Source organism: Chanodichthys erythropterus, chromosome 16, assembly GCF_024489055.1.
Source record: "Chanodichthys erythropterus isolate Z2021 chromosome 16, ASM2448905v1, whole genome shotgun sequence".
NCBI classification, from domain to species: domain Eukaryota; kingdom Metazoa; phylum Chordata; class Actinopteri; order Cypriniformes; family Xenocyprididae; genus Chanodichthys; species Chanodichthys erythropterus.
In genome coordinates this window covers 22,838,190-22,857,035 of record NC_090236.1, presented here as the reverse complement: position 1 = coordinate 22,857,035, position 18,846 = coordinate 22,838,190, and the positions used below count along the sequence as shown (strand labels likewise).

Here is an 18,846-nt window from a genome sequence, read left to right as displayed (position 1 = left end):
TTCTATTCATCAAATAATCCTGAAAAAAAATATTGTACACAAATATTTTGTACAATTGTACACATTAAATGTTTCTTGAGCAGCAGATCAGCATATTAGAATGATTTCTGAAGGATCATGTGACACTGAAAACTGGAGTAATGATGCTGAAAATTCAGCTTTGCCATCACAGGAATAAATTACTTTGTGAAATATATTCAAATAGAAAACAGTTATTTTAAATTGTAATAATATTTCACAATATTACTGTTTTTACTGTATTTTTAATTAAATAAATGTAGCCTTGGTGAGCAGACGAAACTTCTTTTAAAAACATTAAAAATCTTAGTGGTTCCAAACTTTTGGAACGTACTGTATATTAGATGCATTGACGTTTTTTTTTTTTTCTCGTCAATGAGTTTCATAACGTGAATGTTTATCACTAATATCTTCCTATTACTACTATTACTCCTATTACTCCCAAGTATCCGTCTCGTGGAAACTGAAGCGTGACCTTTTCAACGTAATTGAGTATTGCGTGACGTCACGAGCGCGCATCACAGAGCAAGGCCAGCATTTGTGCTTATAAAACCAAAATTTTTTTTAAATGACTGATCGTTTCGCTAGATAAGACCCTTATTCATCGTCTGGTATCGTTTAAAGCCCTTTGAAGCTGCACTGAAACTGTCATTTGACCTTGAACTGTTCAAGTCTACTATAAGGAGAAAAATCCTGGAATGTTTTCATCAAAAACCTTAATTTCTTTTCGACTGAAGAAAGAAAGACATGGACATTTTGGATGACATGGGGGTGAGTAATTTATCAGCAAAAGTTTATTTAAAAGTGAACTAATCCTTTAAGCTACCTTATTAAAAAGTATTGCTCTTAACAGACCTAAAGAGTTTGCATCTATGGTACATACAGATCAACAGTTCAACCTGGAGCGGACAGCTCTTAAAGGGGCCACACCATATTTACTCGTTACACTGCCTTCTTTAGAGAAAAGCATATGTTCAGCCTCCTCATTCCAAAGCTTTGAATATTCATTGTGGATTACTACCAAAGCTTCGAAGCTCAAAAAAATGGTATTTGGACCAGCCCTACAGAAGAGAAGATATTGTTGAATAAAGTTGTTATTTTTGTTTTGTTTTTGCGGTCAAAAAGTTTTCTCGCCACTTCATAAAATTTAGGCTGAACCACTGCAGTCATGTCTAATTTTTTTTTAACAGTGTCTTTAGTGCCTTTCTGGACCTTGAAAGTATTGGTTAAATTTCTGTCTATGGACGAGTTAGATACCTCTTGGATTTCATCAAAAATATCCTAATTTGTGTTCCGAAGATGAATGAATGTCTTATGGGTTTGGAACGACATGAGGGTGAGTAATTAATGACAGAAATTTCATTTTTGGGTGAACTAACCCTTTAAAAATGTATTTCCCATGTTTTATTTTGACTAGTCTTAAACAACAGTTTTAAATCGAATAAAACTCACGTTCCCGTGTGAGAACTTGTCTGTGTCTAATTTATCTATCTGCTTCTGCAGGAGCAATTTGTGATGTGAGAGTGAGGGGTAGTTTCCCTAAGGCATGGTCAAATCAGCAACTGCGCAAAGGATGTGATCCTTGCTTTACTCGCAGAGGACATGGAGCAGGACATGAGGAGATCGAGGACATTAGCAAGGCGTGAAATTAAAGCCATCATACAGCAGTAAGGCAGGTCCCACCTCTTGGGAACCTGCCTTGGACCGTGCTGGGGTAATAGAGCCTGCCCTATTACTGTAATGATCTGTAGAGAGAGGACGAGGGACATGGGATGGAGATCTGAAAGGGATACTAATCATATGCTCATACGGGTGAAAGCTGGACAAGCTCTGTAAGCCCCTAGTGAGCCAACGAATATCATGGACAGGTGGAAACTGATTAGTGCTTGTGTCTGTGACTGGTTTTCTTCTTTATACTTTTTCTCTGTTATGTCAGTCCTCAAAAATATAGATATTTTTTGCTGGCCAGTAGCTCAGAAATGTATTTGCCCTGCCAGCATTTTCACAGACACCACATAAATATGATGAATATATGCGTCTGAAAAAATATATATTTATATTTTTCATTAGGTTTACTTCACAAAAAAGGCTATAAAGTAATTTCACAACTGTTCTAAACTCATAGCTTAATGATTTGGCTATTAATATGCAGAAACATGCAGAAAAAATAACAACAACAACAACAACAACAAAACAGAAATTATGTCATAGAGAGGACCATGCAGACCCTCATGGCTTTGTCATGGTTAATAGTCAATTTTACCTTTATGAAAAAGCATAGTATAGGTGGTAAAATGTCAAGTGGATTGACTCTCCAAAATAAGGATATTTATCATGAAAAAACACTTTGTTTACATTTATTATTTATTATATTCTATTCTATTTATATTTATTATTATCATTAATATTCAAAATGTATTTATAAAACTTAGTACTGTTAAATATTAAGATGTGTAAACTTGTGGCCCCTTTAAATCACGCGCTCCCTCCCCCCGAGCTCTTGACTATAATACAGTGCATTTACAAAGTTCACACAGCTATTATAACCCTCAAATGGATCTTTACAAGATGTTCGTCATGCATGCTGCATGCATGCGTCGGATCATGCGAGTATAGTATTTATTTGGATGTTTACATTTGATTCTGAATGAGTTTGATGGTGCTCCGGGGCTAAAGCTAACATTACACACTCTTGGAGAGATTTATAAAGAATGAAGTTGTGTTTATGAATTATACAGACTGCAAGTGTTTAAAAATAAAAATAGCGACGGATCTTGTCTCTGTGAATACAGTAAGAAACGATGGTAACTTTAACCACATTTAACAGTACATTAGCAACATGCTAACGAAACATTTAGAAAGACAATTCACAAATATCACTAAAAATATCATGTAATCATGGATCTTGTCAGTTATTATCGCTCCATCTGCCATTTTTCGCTATTGTCCTTGCTTGCTTACCTAGTCTGATGATTCAGCTGTGCACATCCAGACGTTCTGCCCTTGTGTAATGCCTTGAACATGAGCTGGCATATGCAAATATTGGGGGCGTACATATTAATGATCCCGACTGTTACATAACAGTCAGTGTTATGTTGAGATTCGCCTGTTTTTCTGAGGTCTTTTAAACAAATGAGACTGACACAAGAAGGAGGAAACAATGGTGTTTGTGACTCACTGTATGTCATTTCCATGTACTGAACTCTTGTTATTCAACTATGCCGAGGTAAATTCAATTTTTGATTCTAGGGCACCTTTAAAATTAAGTACATTTCTAACAAGTTGGCAGGTGTTCTAGATAACGTTACCTCTGTGACATTAACAGCAGTCATTTTAATAATACTATAGTATTATTCTTTTATTTTTAACAATATTTTACAAAACCTCAAAAATTAGAAAGGCATTTAAACAAAATCAAAGGATGTAAGAAACAGTACAGTGAGAAAACACTGGTCATCCTTGTATTCTTGGTGCAGCAGTATAAAAAACAACCAATAATAATCCTTAACTTGATTTGGCAAAATCAATTTTCACTTTATGTGTATCTCAGGGTTGCAGGCAAAGTTAAATTCGACAAACAAGAAGCAATTATTGTCTGCTGGCCAAAACAGGAATGCCACTGGCCTGAATTGCATTTCATAGTGTGCTGAAAATTACAGATCTAAGTTCTAACCATTTTACTTCACATTTTATTACTTTGCACTAAGCCTGTTCTGCATTTTGTGTCTTTAAGACAATAAATCATTTGAATTATGATTGTAATATGAACCAGTAAAATTCATAGCATAACTAAAAACACATTAGATTGAACTTGGGGGTCATATTATGCCCTTTTTCAAAGTTTGGATTTTGTTTTTAAGGTCTAGAATAGGTTTTCATGCTTGAATGTTCAAAAAACGAATGTTCAAAGTTGTCACTCGTTTAATCTCAGTCAGTGTGAGAACCAAACGAATTTCCATTCTGCAATGAGTTTTGTGTTTGTAATTGTTCGTGTGGTAGGACAGTGAGTGTGGAGCTGTAATAAAGGCTCGCTAATGACCCTGGCGCAAGGTCCAGAACATCACAACAACAGAGCTGCTGTCAGCTTCTCTTTGCAACTGCTCACTCTCCCTTAATGGAACATCTGAGTCAATAAAAACAATCATCACACTCATTGCCACAGAAAGCCAGGAAATCATTTTAGCTACTCAAAGAAAGCAAACCCACGGTGCATAATCTATAGCTTCAGAAATGAACACTTCTCTTTGCTATTCTGGTCAAGTATGTGTTGAGGTTTGGAGTTAGACGCCTAATGTTATTTGTGGCTAAAAGTTGTTCTGTACAGTTGTTCTGGATGTGCTTTCATGATCTCAATTATTCCCAATGAAGATTTTCACCTAATTCTTCCCTCTCTAATGAATCACACACAATGTCCACTCAATAAACCACCAACATGGGCTTTTGTTTTGCCAATGAGAGGTCAATAGATGGACAGCGTGTCTCCAAGTGCCTTCTCTTTTTCAAGACGTTAATGGAGCTCAGCCAAGACCCACAGAACAGTCCCAGGGGTCGTTCCCAGATATCCTCAATGATACCCAATCTGGCCCCATTAGCGTTCTCTCCACCCATCAAAAACATGACTTCATGAATGCGGAATTAAAAATTAACTATCTAATATCCATTTGCTGATGGCTCCCACAAAAGAAAATGAAAAAGCAGATTCCCTCAAGGCTTTCTGGAGAAGAAATGACTCCTGCAATCCTATATGTAGAGGAACGTCTGACACTGATAACAGGAACAGAACGGATGAAGTTACTTAAACAGGTCCCAATGATACTGAACTAGGAGCTTGTGCAAAGGCTGTCAAATAAAAGTGAGTTGAGTAATTATTACAGGTAAGCCAAACTTAGCAATTATAATTATGCCAAATTAGGTTCACGAAAAACTATATATATATATTAATAAGTAATACATCAAAACAAATCAAAATGACAGTTTCACTATATTTTAAATGACATGCATTGCACTTGATCTGATTTAATTTTATTCCCTTAAAATCAGCCATAACAATGATCTTTCCAATCCATTCTCTCAGTTGATCAGAGAAGCTGACTGACTTTGCACCTCTACCACACTCAGGACGTCTTACATTCTTCTTCTTCTGACATCTTCACTGCTGGAACATTCTAGCTTTGATTTTTTTTTTTTTTTCAATAACACACCATCAAAGTCACCATATCTATATCCTACCATATCTATGTTCTTCAACTTTTTCTAGCCCACCACTCCTCTCCTGTAATGTTCTCTAGCTATTCATTTCACTAGCTCTAGCATTACATTTTCTCTTCAACTAGGAAATGCCATTATTATTTTTAATAGAAAAAGCAGACAATATATTGATAGAAAAGTAGATTTAAAGGGATAGTTCACCCAAAAATGAAAATTCGGTCATCATTTACTCACCCTCAAGTAGTTCCAAACCTGTATGAGTTTCTTTGTTCTGCTGTACACAAAGGAAGATATTTGACTACCATAGTATTTATTTTTCCTACTATGGTAGCAAATGGTAGGCGAGATCTGTTTGGTTACTGACATTCTTTCAAATATCTTCCTTTGTGTTCAGCAGAACAAAGAAACTCATACAGGTTTGGAACTACTTGAGGGTGAGTAAATGATTGAATTGTCATTTTTAGATGTATAATGCTATATAAAATAATGTTTTTTGACATGTTCTTCCTCTCAATACTACAATATAGCACTCTCTGGAATACTTGATTCTGATTGGTCAATCATAGCATTCTACTTTCAAATATGTTTTGTATAATGATGCTAAATGGTACAATTGACCGTTGTTCAGGGTAAAATATATTCTTCATATTTGTGTTACTTTTTGTGGCTGGCATATCAATGTGTTTGTCTCTTTCTTCTCAGATCACAAACTAAGTGTAACAAGTAGGATAATATGACAGCAGGCTGGTGCCGCAAAATAAATGATCACCCTGAATTGGTACATAGTGACAGCCTTCACATTCATGGTTAAGAACAAAACCTAGGAATTACATTTGCAGCAGAAAGCCTAAAAACAGTCCTGTCATGGTTATAGTTTTCTTTCTTAAAATGTCCCTATTAGATAAAAGAATCCCTCATCCTACCGACAGCTTTCTCTGGGGAGCAAATCCCACTAGATGGAATTGATTAATATTTCACATTTCAAAATCACCAACAGTACATCTTAATCCCGAGGTGTTGCAGCCCTTACCTCTCAAGAGGATTCTGCTTTCCATTTCTTAGCCAGCCTTTAAGTGAGCGTTTAACTGGTTCAGCTACTGCTGGGCAATTTCTGAGAGGTCACCAAAACACACCCATATAGCCAGATCGGAGTGCTGAAACACAAATGCGGCTTTGTTATTTTAAAACGATTATGCTATATGATAAATCTGGCCAGACATTTATGCACAGATATGTATGGTCATGCCACCATATTGTAAGATATGCTGCCTGCACAGGACACAGAACAAGCCCCTGCTTAAGACTTGACCTTGGATGTATTTTCCTCTAGTATTGTATGCATTTTTTATGTCGATCCAAGGTAGTTACACTGCAAAATTCAGCGGCCGATAAATAAGTGTTTACTTCCATTTTCTGCAAGCTACATTATATTTACAGGGCATATTTTTTGCACCCCATTTGCAACAAATGAATACTATAAAAGCCACTGAAATGACTCTGCCTTAAATTAAAAGAACATGTAATGGATTTCTTTCAGAAATGATGGAGACTATCAATCCATTATTTACTTTCTCCTGCTTCAGAATTTGTAACTCGACAACTGAGAACTGAGAAAATGAGTACAAAAAAGTTTTTACATCTCAGATTAATATCTGAGTGCTAAATCTGATAAATGTATCCAGTTGGACATGATACATTTCTTCATATCAAGTAGTTTGAAGTTAATCTTTCTTTTTATATAATAGAAAATCACTATCTGGATTTAAGGGATATATATTTTATATTATACTGGGCTTCATTAAATATTTAAAGACACCATTAAATTAAAATTGACAATTTTTATTTTTTCAAGGAATATTACAGTATTTATAGTATTTATTATAAACGATTTATCCATGCACGTCCTTATTTATTTATTTTTTTTAAATTCATGTTTCCTTGTAATCTTCAATCAAAATAACTACTCCTCCCTCTTGCAGCAACATCTCATTTTTATCCTCTGATGATGTGTTCACTGGCATGAGGGCGGGACAACCTGTCAATCACATGAGATCACACTAATAGCAAAGCACAACATCCAGCGATCCAATGAACAAAATCAAGTACTGCTCTACTTTTTTTTTCTTGTTCATGAAGCTGTTTTACACAGATATACAACACAATAGGGCAGAAAAGAAGGTTGCAACTTTTGTTCTAAGATAACTTTAAAGGGTTAGTTCACCCAAATTAAAATTCTGTAATTAATTACTCACCCTCATGTCGTTCCACACCCGTAAGACCTTCGTTCATCTTCAGAACACAAATCAAGATAGTTTTGATAAAATCCAAGAGCTCTCTGACTCCTCCATAGACAGCAATTTACCACCACATTCAAGGTCCAGAAATGTACTAAAGACATTGTTAAAACCGTCGACGTGAGTGGATCAACCTTAATTTGATGAAGTGATGAGAATACTTTTTGTGTGCAAAAACAAAACAAAAATGATGACTTTATTCAACAATATCTTTTCTTCTGTGACATTCTCCTATGCTGTTTACGTTCAGTACTTCCAGTTTCTCAACTCATTATTCGAAAGTTGAAATACTGCAGTCACGTGGACTATTTTAACAAGGTCTTTAGTACCTTTCTGGACTTTGAAAGTGGTGGTTATATTGCTGTCAATGGACGAGTCATATACCTCTTGGATTTCATCAAAAATATCTTAATTTGAAGATGAACGAAGGTTTTACGGGTTTGGAACGACACAAGGGTGAGTAACCCTTTAATTTAAATCTATAGCTATTATTATTATTATTATTATTTTTTGGTATTTAGTTGTTACTTTTAAGGTAAAGTATTTTATATTTAATTATTGTATCTATTAATATGCGAGTAATCATTTCAACTTTAATAAACTTATCAAGATTTTTTGTGTAAAATGTCTGGGCTGATGGATATTATTTGATATAATATATTAAAATGACATTTAATCTTGGATTAAATGTGTTTTATTTAGGCTAGGTTAAAACTAATTGAATATCTAGATTGGTTTAGGTTAAACCCCAAATACCTCTGCCTCATAAAGCAACCACACTAATCTAAACGGAGACTAATCTTATCGATTCGTGAACGGCCGAATGGTCACGAATGTTTCCGAAAATCCGCACGAGCAACCTGTAAACCAGCCAGGGAGGGAGACAGCGTGATTGAGGGGACGGCAGCAGGCAGACCAGCAGTGTCTCAGACCGCTCTGGAGCAGAAGTCCGTGAGACACAAACTCTGGATTCACAACAATAGAAGCTTTTCCACTCTACCGTAGTTATAGCAACCGGTCTCAATAACGGGATTATAACGGCCGCGTGGCACATTAGTAAAGGAAGAGTCGTTACTCTGTGGAATCAAAGAATTTTCCAGTCGATTTTAAAAGTGGATTTGTACGTGGCCAACTGAACCGGGTGAAACGAGCGGTTGCCGTGCACGGAAAGAAATGCAAACCGCGGCGGAACGGAGAGACGGTGAGTTTAACGCTTTTCCCTCTTCATTCGGTCTTGTTCATGACACTTGTTTTGCATAAAGCTATACTTTTAAGGTGATTATTATTCGCATTAATGAGAAGCTTCTCAGCCACGAGGTTTGGAGTGATCGCGAAATCCTAGTAATTCTCAGAGAAACTAACGGCTGAGTTGACGTCGGCTAAGCTAGTGCACTAGCTAACCGAACGATTTAAAAACTTGCAGATCTTTAATTTATGGTGGTCTGCCCAAAAGACAAGTGCAAATGAGTTCCTTTCATAGTACAGCAAGTTATAAGCAAGGACTGACCATATTTTGTCGCTGTAAGTCTCATTTTAGTGCCTCGTGGTCTCAATTTCTTGTCAAGCGCTTGATTAGGAGCAAGTGCAGGGCGCAATGTAACGTAGTTCTGTCATGTAATCGAACTAGATAATGAAGTTGAACTATTGACCACAGGTAATCTGTATTGCACAGCGCATAAAATACATGCACATACAGAGCAAGTGTCGCGGGACATTCTTCTATCACTAAGCTGCCTGTGCGCGAGCTCACTTATCATAAGATGCTTTACCTTATGTAAAATATGGCACATATTAGTGTTGTGCAATCAATGTTTTGTTTACTTATGCATATATTTGAACTGGTTCAGTCGGGTGTGATTATGAAAAAGGCGTTAAGAAATTAATTCCAAACACGTACATGGATAAGATTTAGTACAATTTTTTTTTTTTTTTTAAAGAGGATGCCACCGTCGGTTGATGAGCGTGCATATTTTGAAACGCACACTCCCACATAAATATATTATACAAACATAGTGGTCTTTTTTTTCTTTCTTTTTTTCTGTTCTTTAACCAAAAGCCGTAGGCTGCCTTTAAAGACGATGTCTGCTGAGTTCTGTTCTAATCGCATTATAATCAAACATCGCTATGTTTGCTATAATGAGGTTTATTTAATTATTTTACGTTTCCAAATCGTAATTTAGTTTCACAGTGCAGCTCAAACCAACTCTTATATCCATACCGCTCTGTTATAAAGTATTATTTGACCTGTTTTGGCGATATTTTTGGTGGGGTTTCAAAGAAACGTGTCAGTGAGATTTACATGAGAACGCTCACGCGCGTTAAAACGCAAGTTCAGCCAAAAATCAAAATCCTGTCATCATTTACTCAATGTTGTAACAACTCAAAACATGTACGACTTTATTTTTTCCCATGTAAAACAAAGGGAGATATTTGGCATTCACAGTTACTATTCACTTTCACTGCATATTTTTCATGTGTGTCAGTCAAGACATTGTGCCTTACAGCTCCTGTTGTGGAAGAAAGGAAGTCATGCAGGTTTACAACAACATGAGGGTGAATAAATGATGATAGACTTTTAATTTTTGAGTGAACTGTCCCTTTAACTTCATTTATGCAGTGGGGCGCCAGCAGAACAATGCCACTCTTGTTATGCTATAGACATGCATTATTTGTTACTCCGGTTTTGTTGCCCTTTCCCAGGTCCTTCTACACAGCATTTCTGTCCGCCAGGAGTTATTTTAAGAAGGGAGCCTATAATATACATGACCATACGTGAGCACTGCAGGCGAGGGTTTCAACCATCCAGAGATTTTATTTATTAAAAACAAACAAGCATATATCAAGAATATCAAAGTGTGCATGAAGCTTGTCCGCAATATTGAATGATTTGGAAAAACTCAAGAGCAAATTGTGTACAATTGCATCAGAAGTCTGGAATAATTTGACCAGGGACAACATCATTTTCTTGATCCTGTGCAGTCTTCTGATACAACTCTTCGCTCGGTCCATGTAATTAGTTTAGTATTCTGTCAGTTCTGGTTTTGCTCATAAAGACAGAATGACTCCTGAGGCTAAAGGCTGGCTGGAGAAAATGTGTGGTCTATATTTTGACTGGCATTAAGATGAACTGATAATGCCACACTTGTGAGTGGATCACAGGCACGTATTTGTTGATTTGCCGAATTGTTGGCCGAATTTCAGATGCAGCTGAGCATTGCGACCTGCTAAAATAAGAAATATAATAACAATGAATTTTCTGGATACATTTACTCTAGGTCTGCATGTTTTACATTAATAATGTACGTGTCATAGTAGCTGTCATTAATTAATGAGCATGAAACCATAGGAGATGCCGTCTAAGCAAGATATACAGTTGTACAGTGGATCTTTGGGTATTTCTAGCAGTTTTGTTTGTGTCAGTATAATTTGGCATCTTCCTCTTCTACCCTCTTACCTACTTCATTCTGGCAGAGGGAACTAATTGGCACTTTTGAAATGCCCGGCCCTCTGTTGCCACATGCTGAAAAGCCACTTGGTGCAAACTTCTCCCTTGCTGACGCTGTCTTATGATTTCCATGTGCGCTGAATTTGGGTAATTTCAGGGTCTGGGCTCTAATAAGAGATTTTATTTCTGTAGAGCATCGGTTGTGGTGTCGGGGATCAACGTTTATAGGACTCATATCTGGGAACTGAAATTCTCTTGGACTTCTTAGTGGCACATTGGGCTCTGGCATGGGAACAAGCAGTTTTTTATTTAAACGATTCAGCCTAGTCAACACTTTTTTTTTAGGAGTCATGTGGCACAGTCAGTGTGGTTGAACATTTTTCTTAGCTTTAGAAGTGTTTTTAGAAGATCTGTTGATTGCTATAGTTGCTTTCACTCCAAGAAGGTCATGAGCACCTGAATACAAGACAAAGCTTTGACTAGATTTAATTGGTTTACCCTTGTACGCAGGGGTGTATTTTTTACTCTAAAGGAGGTATTTTAAAATTTTGTTGCCACAGATTTCCAGATTAGTTTTTTTGCCCTCTAGTAAAGACAACTGCTTGTGTTGTAATGTGAAGTCATCTATTTATAGTATGAGAAATAGAAGTATTATAAATATGTTCAGAATATTACCTGGAAAATATTTATTTTCTATAAGTTGTATCTTTATACTATACTTGAATAAATAACTTGAATAAACCTGAAATTTAAAATAATGAAGAAAAATAATTGTAAAAATAAAAATGATTTCTGTCTTTAGAAAACATTAATAATTTCAAATTTATTATGTCATTTATTTATTGTGTTATGTTTGTTAATGTTATTATAATGTCAACAAAATGAATGCTTATAACTGTTAAAATATTTGTGGCAAATAAAACTTTTGTCTTATTGCCTATAATTTAGGGCTGTTTAATGATTAATCACAATTAATCCAAAAATAAAAGTTTGTTTATATAATATATGCTTGTTTACTGTGTATATTTATTTTGTATTTATAAACGCATACATATATTTAAGATAAAACATAAAAATATAAAAATCAATAAATATTTATATATAATATATACATGTAAATGTTTCTTAAGTATACATGTATGTGTTTATATATACAAAATAATTATGCATAGTACACACATATGTTATGTAAACACAAACTATTATTTTGGATGCGATTAATTGTGAATAATCGTTGAATAGCCCTAGCCTCTATTGAATTAATATTGTGTTTTTGTTTCTTTATTTAAATTAATTTGAACTTCCATACTTCTCTCCATGTAGTGTTTGGTAAAAGCCACCAAACATTTCGCATATGTTCACTTTCAATTAAACGCTTTAATAAATTAGGTTTCAAAATAAATAGCAAGACACTGATTATAAATACTTACAAAAGTACTTCCTTAAAGGGTTTGGAATACCAGTTTAGAAGAATCACATAAATTATGAAAGAATTTTCATTTGAGTGAACTATTCCTTAAAAGTGAGTAGTACACTTCACTCTTGGCCTTGTTGTTTAGCCTTTCATGTATGGGTTCAGTTGCTCACTTTCATTTGGAACTCTACGGCCCTACGAATGCCATTGGATGTCATCCATGTGTTTGCTGTACCCGAGTTGCTGTCATTAAAATTGAAAAGTTTTCATATTTCTCAGGCTCCTCTGTGTTTAGAGAACTGAGAAGTAGTTAAGTGTCTGGAAGCTAGGCTAATTCTGCAGTAATTTGGCTGCTGATTGAAAACAGGTTCTCCATTAGTGGGCCTGCTGGTGGCATTATAAAGCATTTACACCACAGTTTTATGGGGCATCTCCATTCAACGAAAAGTGGAAACAGACTTTGGCCAAGAAACGGCCCAGACCTTTTATAAGAACAGTGGCTAAGGCTATTTTGAAGTACCCCCCATGTTTTCAGTTTTACATTATTTGCTTAAGTTACAGCTTTGATGGTTTGTGCTGAGAGGTAATTGGATTGACTCTGTCCTGATTTATTTTGAACATTATGCATGAAGAAGGAGGCCTTACTGTGCAAGCTGTACTTTTGAAAACCAGCTCTGATATTTTTTTCCAACTTGTTCATAAGTGAAAGCCTATTCTTTTGACGCTTGTTAATATTGGTGTTTATATTTTTTTATTCAATTCAATTAACATTTATTTGTATAGTGTTTTCACAATGCATATCGTTTCAAAGCAGCTTAACAGAGAATGCATGTCAACATTACAAATGCATCAACATTTATATGCATGTTTGACCATAATTCCGTGTTTGACACAGTAAAACTAAAATATGACCACTTTAATGGCTTAATGACTATATCGAAATATTAAAGGATTAGTCCACTTTCAAATAAAATTTTCCTGATAATTTACTCGCCCTCATGTCATCCATGTCCTTTTCTTCAGTCAAAAAGAAATTAAAGTTTTTGATGAAAACATTCCAGGATTATTCTCCTTATAGCAGACTTCAATGGACTCCACTGTTGAAGGTCAAAATTACAGTTTCAGTGCAGCTTTAAAGGGCTTTAAACGATACTAGATGATGAATAAGAGTCTTATCTAGTGAAACGATAGGTCATTTTCTTTAAAAAAATACAACTGTATATGCTTTAGAAACACACATGATAGCCTTGCAAGTGCTTCTGCCTTCCTGTTCTTCAAAAAGCTTACGCTATGTCCTATGCCTTCCCTGTTCTACTTACGGAACAAACGCAGCACCAGTTCATTTTTTTTTTTTCTGTAAGTAGAATAGGGAAGGTGTAGGACATACAGCGTAAGCTTTTTGAAGAATACGGAAGGCGGAATTATGGAAGCACTTGCAAGGTGATCATTTGTGTTTATAACGCATATTTTTTTTTTAAGAAAATGACCGATTGTTTCATTAGATAAGACCCTTATTCTTCATCTAGTATCGTTTAAAGCCCTTTGAAGCTGCACTGAAACTAATTTTGACCTTCAACCGTTTGGAGTCCATTGAAGTCCACTATAAGGAGAAAAATCCTCAAATGTTTTCATCAAAAACCTTAATTTCTTTTCGACTGAAGAAAGACATGAACATCTTGGATGACATGGGGGTGAGTAAATTATCAGGAAATTTTCATTCAGAAGTGAACTAATCCTTTAACAAAGAGATTCTGCAAAGGTTGTTTATGGTTGCCAGGTTCATATAAAGGTCGCAAGTTGGGCATTAATAAAGAATTGAACTGATTTATACCGTATCACTGTTGTTTCACTGTTTTTAAGCTGTTGTTTTTTAGAATACTTAGGACCATGTGATATATTTTATTTTATTTTTTTTTAATAAATCTGCAAAAATGTCAACAATTCTGTGTTTTTCTGTCAATATGGGGTGCTGTGTGTACATTAATGAAGAAAAAAAATTACTTACATGATTTTAGCAAATGGCTGCAATATAACAAAGAGTGAAAAATTTAAGCGGGTCTGAATACTTATCGTACCCTGTGTGTGTGTGTGTATATATATATATATATATATATATATGTATATGTGTATGTGTGTATGTATGTATGTATGTATGTATGTATGTATGTATGTATGTATGTATGTATGTATGTATGTATGTATGTATGTATGTATGTATGTATGTATGTATGTATGTATGTATGTATGTATGTGTGTGTGTGTGTGTGTATGTGTGTGTGTGTGTGTGTGTGTGTGTGTGTATACAAGGTCATATTCAATAACGTAACTAAATAAAGCATTGAAACAGGAAATGAGGTAAACAGAACAGAATATCAAAATAAGGGTCTACATAACAGAGCATAAACCTGACAAAAAGATCGTAGGGCTATTGTTATATTAAATAGTTAGTTCCAGTTCTCAAATCTGACTAAACAAGAGACTTTCTGCTGATATTTCATGAGTATAAGCAGAACTACTCATCTCTGCACTTTCTAGATGGCTGTCAGTCAGTGCAGTTACATTGTTGCATCAAGGGACTGTCTTTGAGTCTTTAAACCATTCATTCAACTTCACGTTCAAAAACAATGATTCATTCAAAGAGAGATGTAAAGAAACAAGCTGTTGAAATCATTTTAACTTTGAGTGCCACTTTATACGGCTTAGCTGACTAGTAATGCATCAATGCTAAGCCAGAGATTTCGCTATCCTTGGACACAACCTTTTTTCACGAGAATATTTGTCTCGGCCTGAAGGACAGACGTAATCGTACGCGCTCAGTCGATCTCTCTCACAATCACTGTCTGTTTAGGCTTGTTTTGTGCAAATCTACGGAGCATCTGTACAAATCACCATGGTACACATTATGCTATTATTATTAACTTATTTAATATTTAGTACACATGCATGAAGTGTAAACGAGAAGGACTTAATCTTTCAAAAAATAGAAAACATGCAAATATCGCGGTGGCAGCGGTTTTTGCAGTCCTCTGCGGTTGGCTCGGCAATATTACGATATTGCAGTTATCGCGACAGCACAGGCAGAATGCTTATCTAATGTTATGTTATCCTCCCTGGGCATTCCAAAACAGAAATATATGATATGTAAATGCATAAACTTTTATAAACTACATAAAATACATAACTTCTTATTATCATCATAGATTATATATATTAGCCAGTACTGGATATTTAATTTTGCATGCTCATGATACCTTTTTATAAAAAACATAAATACAAAACTGTTAAATATCATCTTAAATGAATATTCATTTTTAGGGGTGTGACGAGATCTCGTGTCACGCAAGACTAAACTGTGACGAGATTTCTCGTCGAGGCAAAAAGTAGTCTCGTGATGTTGGTTAGGATGATTAGGAAAGAATATGCCACCGCTACATATACATTACGTCTCCACTGTGGTTTTGCTTTGTATTAAAATAAAAAACATTTAATTCAGTTGGATAACAGACGCCGCCGCTCCATATTTACAGAGTTACGCGCGGTCGTTGAAAGTGAAAGTAAACATAAGCGCGTATTCAAACGCGAGCTCAATACCCCACATTTTGAAAGCGGCTCCCTGATGAATACAGATATCTCTCAATATGAAAGCTATTTTAGGCTGGGCAGTGTAGTTGTAACAATCTCTCAGCTCTGTATCAAAGAAAAATGTGGTCTTATTTGCATGACTGACATGAAAACGAATAACAGTTTTCTCTTAATCTTATTAAGCACAAACAATAAGGTTTCATTTGTTAACATTAGTTAATGCACTGTAAACTATGAACTAAAAATTAATGACTATTTTTATTAACTAACTAGTTAATAAAATAAACAAAGATTAATAAATACTGTAGCACCCTATTCACACCCCTATTCATTTTTCATACTGCATTACAATATTATAATGCTGTGATGCTCAAATTTAAAACGATTGATTTTAGTTTTAGTGTTTCATTTCCATTTATTTAGACAAAAGTATATAATCTTATTTTGGTGATTTATCTGTAATCTCTCATACATATAACTATTGTCTTCTTGTATAATCCAGTCCTGTAATATTGGTGCACCTCTAGATCACATTCCTACCATCATATACGATTCTGCTCATGCTGCCCAATCCCTTGCTTTCGCAGTGCACCAGTGACTCTACAGGCCATGTCCGGTTTGTGGTTATGCGTGACTTATTAGATTAGCGTGTTAGTCACCGGGCCTCCGTCACCATTGTGGTGGCTCCATTAGGCAGAAGGACGTGTCCAAGGTACGATTACTGCCAGTGTTTCGTGTGAAGGTGACCTCCCCCTCCATGCCCTAATCCAACCACGCAGACACATGTACACTCTTTCCCTCGCTGTCTTTGTTGATTCCCTTCTTGCTACTCTTTTCTGTCACCGCGATTTTCAATAATCCAATAAACTCAGCCAGCCGCTTGTCATATTGACATGCATGTGGTTCTGTGTGCTGTCACTCAGGAAGATGAATGTAGAGGGAGTTGCAAGCCACAGTACTGATATGAAGGATTCCTTAATGTTAATGCAGCATTAATGGCCTTGTGTGTTTAACAATTAAAAAAAATTGCTGTGGGCTCCTTTGAATATTGATAAGGGAGGCTCTTTTGCAGCCCTGTTTAGAGAACTGGGACATGCATTTGTTGTGGTGTAGGTGGGTTGACTGTCATACAGTGGTTTGGATTGCAGTGCTTGTTTTTTTTTTTTTTTTTTTTAAGCATTAGTTTTGGCAGTAGAGTTAAAATGGTGTTTATAAAACCATATATTTAGAGGCCAATTCTGTGAAACAGTTCAGAACCATTCAAACGGATAGTTCACCCAAAAATGAAAATTGTCATTAATTACTCACCCTCATGTTGTTCCAAACGCTTAAGTCTTTCGTTAATCTTCGGAACACAAATGAAGATCTTTTTGATTAAATCTGAAAGCGTCCCACCATAGACAGCTACACAACGGACTCTTTGACACTTCAAAAAGTTCATAAAGAGTTTGTAAAACTAATCGAGTCTCTTCAGAAAATTTGGACTAAACCGCTCAATTTATATAAAATTGAGCGGTTTAGTCCAAATTTTCTGAAGAGACTCGATTGCTTTAAATGGCGAACAGATTGAATTTAGGCTTCAACTCACACATCATTTGTGGTAAACAGAAGAATGAAACCACATGAGGATGAGTAAATGATGACAGAATTTTCATTTTTTGGGTGGACTGTCTCTTTTATTACCCTATTAGGGGCTTTCACACTGGAGGAACATTTTAATGGTTCCTAGAACTATTGGCGGAGTATGGTCTAAACCAGCACTATAGAAACTACCAGTGACGTAAGTCTATATTGTTAGGCCAAACACGTGTCAAACACTGGCACCCGCCGTTTTTAAAAAAGCCATGTAAACATTTACTCTTCATGAACATGGAAAACAGAGATAACTGTATTTACCTGTTGTTTGTAGGGTTTTGTTGTTTTTCAACCTCGATGATATGGAACACCGCATGTTGTCATTGGAGGTTTCATTTTTTTAGCCCCACTTTTTGCTCTTTCAGTCACATAAATTATGTATTTACATTCCATCTATGTTATCACAAAACCTGCGACACACAACAACACACAGCTCTGATCACAGCGTCCTCCACTGGTTGTTGATGTTTCATTATGGTGTTTGCTTGATTAATCAATTGGTATTCACAATGTAAGTATGGTTTAGGGAAGTAATTGGGCATAATTGCAGAATTCTAGCTTCAAATCGAAAGGTCAGCACTGACCAGCTGCTCTGAAACAAATCTGTGTCTGTTTTGAATTTAGCAAACATTGTTTTTTTTTTTTGTTTTTTTGCCCAGCAAAAACACCTCTGCTAGCACTTTCTCCTTTCTGTGGATAGTCACTCTAGAGTGAACTGTGGAATATTCTCAATTCATCCTAACTGAATGCAGAAAACAAGTCATAGTTTTCTGTCAGCCATTATAGACAAAAATCTTCCACAAAGCATACAGCAACAGCTTCAGTAGGGAGTGGAAGGGAGCTAGGTGCTGTCTTAAGCTGTTTTAATGGGTTTGGACAAGGTTTGTAGTTTTTGATGGAAATTTTTTTTTTTCTTCTTTTTGAGTCCCACTAAGTGCAGTCTCCAGACTGTATCATGGGGACAAGAGGAAGCAGCATGCAGTAGAACGGGAAGATGCAGTTCTGGCTCTTCATCTTCCCACTGGTGTGCCAGATGGAGAAGACCAGGGGGAGTCCTGGCATAGAGGGGGTGCTGGTGACTGCCCAACCGTCACAGAAGGACTCCCCCCTCATTCCAACTGTGTCTGTCCTCTGGACAAAGAAGAGACTATTTAAACAGAAAAGGCAACCTTGGCAAAATGATGGATGTTTTTTTTCATGTACATGAAGTTTGTATTGAAAGACTGAGCTCTGCAGAAAACTCCTTTGCT

General features: G+C 35.8%; 1 protein-coding gene across 1 annotated transcript in view; it reads left to right on the top strand.

Annotated features, from left to right (window-relative positions):
- The first annotated feature begins 8,455 nt into the window (after positions 1-8,455).
- The window catches only part of ptprfb (protein tyrosine phosphatase receptor type Fb), a 233,258-nt gene continuing 222,867 nt past the window's right edge, over positions 8,456-18,846 (top strand). The window contains exon 1 of the mRNA XM_067363329.1: positions 8,456-8,721. The gene's annotated coding sequence lies outside the window, so the exon portion shown is untranslated. The remainder of the gene's footprint in view (positions 8,722-18,846) is intronic.